The sequence below is a fragment of the Prionailurus bengalensis genome, chromosome X (assembly GCF_016509475.1).
Source record: "Prionailurus bengalensis isolate Pbe53 chromosome X, Fcat_Pben_1.1_paternal_pri, whole genome shotgun sequence".
Classification (NCBI taxonomy): domain Eukaryota; kingdom Metazoa; phylum Chordata; class Mammalia; order Carnivora; family Felidae; genus Prionailurus; species Prionailurus bengalensis.
The window spans coordinates 30,935,701-30,937,869 of NC_057361.1; the positions used below are offsets into that span (position 1 = coordinate 30,935,701).

The following is a 2,169-nucleotide window of genomic DNA, read 5'->3' on the forward strand; positions in this document are numbered from 1 at the left end:
TGCCTTCCCCATTTCCCACATAGAGCCTCCTGCACCATCAATATCCTGCACCAGACTGACACATTTGTTACAATGAAACAACATTGATTCTTCATTATTACTCAAAGTCCATGGTTTACATTAGGATTTACTCTTAGTGTTGGACACTATGAGTTTGGACAAATGTATAATGTCATGTATCCACCATTACAGTATCATGCAATATAGTTTCACTGCTCTAAAATCCTCTGTGCTCCACCTATTCATCCTTCCCTCCCTTTGAAATCTTGGCAGTCACTGATCTTACTGTTTCCATAGTTTTGCCTTTCCAGAATGTCATACAGTTGGAATCATACTGTATGTAGCCTTTTTATATTGGTTTCTGGGGATGCCTGGCTGGCTCAGTTGGTAAAGCCTGTGACTCTTGATCTCAGGGTTGTGAGTTCAAGCCTCACATTGGGCATGGAGCCTACTTAAAAAAATAAGATGCAATAAATAAATTGGCTTTTGTCATTTAGTAATATTAATTTAAGTTTCCTCTATGTCTTTCCATGGCTTGATAGCTCATTTCTTTTTTTTTTTCAATGTTTATTTATTTATTTTGAGAGAGAGAGAGAGATAGAGAGTGAGCAGGGGAGGGGCAGAGAGAGAGGGAGAGAGAATCCCAAGCAGGTTCCATACTTGTCAGTGCAGAGCCCAATGCAGGGCTTGAACTCATGAACTGTGAGATCATGACCTGAGCCAAAATCAAGAGTCGGATGCCTAACCGACTGAGCCACACAGGCACCCCTGATAGCTAATTTCTTTTTAGTACTGAATAACAGTCCATTGTCTGGCTGTACCATAGATTATTCAAGCATTCACCTACTGAAAGATATCTTGACTGCTTCCAATCTCTAGCACTTGTGAAAAAAGCTGCTATAAACACCTATGTGCAGATTTTTGTGTGAACTTGTTTTCAGCTCATTTGTGTAAATACCAAGGAGTGTAACTGCTTGATCATATCATAAGAGCATGTTTAGTTTTGTAAGAAACCATCAAGCTGTCTTCCAAAGCCTCTACCATTTTGCATTCCCACCAGCTTTGAATGAGAGTTCCTGTTGTTTCACATCCTTGCAAGCATTTGTTATTGTCAGTATTTTGGGTTTTAGCCATTTAAATAGGTATGTAGTGATATCTCATTGTTTTAATTTGCAATTCCGTATTGAAGCACAGTGTTGAGCATCTTTTCATATGCTTATTTAACATATGCATATCTTATTTAAGGTGTTATCTTCTGTATTTTAAAAATGAAAACTAGGGGCGCCTGGGTGGCTGAGTCAGTTAGGTGTCTGACTTCGGCTTGGGTCATGATCTCACAGTCTGTGAGTTTGAGCCCTGCGTTGGGCTCTGTGCTGACAGCTCAGAGCCTGGAGCCTGCTTCGGATTCTGGGTCTCCCTCTCTCTGCCCCACCCCTGCTTGCTCTCTGTCTCTCAAAACTGAATAAACATTAAGACAATTTTTTTAATTAAAAACAATGAAAACTAATTAAAATAACAGAAAAATCCTGAAAAAATAATTTTGAAGATAAAAGTGCTTCTTCATAAAAATAAAGACTTAAAATCAATAAACAATTACCAAATGCCTATTTTTTACAACATTATATTTAGTTATGATAGATGGCCTAAAAAAACAAATAAACAAATGAAAACAGCTACTGGGAATCCCCTGGAAAATACAGCTAATAGGATATCCATTACCTTATAAATTTACCAACATCAAGCTTTACAAAGCCCCTGGTAAGGAAAGACCCAGTCCTCGGAAAACCAGTGCCAACCTATTTAAGTGAACCATCCTGTCTTGACTCTTGACAAGAGTCTAGGCTCTTGACTTCATTCAAGTGAATCAGTCAAAAATAAACTTTTGGGTGCCTGGATGGCTCAGTAGGTTAAGTCCAACTTCAGCTCAGGTTATGATCTCATGCTCTGTGAGTTCAAGCTCAGCATCAGGCTCTATGCTGTCAGCAGAGCCCACATGCAACCCTCTGTCCCCCTCTCTTTCTGCCCCTCCCCTGCTTGCACTCTTTCTCTCAAAAATAAATAAAAACATTTAAAAATTTTTAAAAAACTTAAAAAAATAAATAAAAACATTAAAAAAATAAAAAACTTAAAAAAAATCCTTGTACTTTTAAACTAGCTTCTATAAGAAAC

The 2,169-nt window shown here is 38.0% G+C and overlaps 1 non-coding gene across 1 annotated transcript; it reads left to right on the plus strand.

Annotated features, from left to right (window-relative positions):
• The first annotated feature begins 369 nt into the window (after nt 1-369).
• Nucleotides 370-442, plus strand: TRNAK-CUU. The gene has a single exon. It is a non-coding gene; the product is annotated as a tRNA-Lys (tRNA).
• Nucleotides 443-2,169: the final 1,727 nt, after the last annotated feature.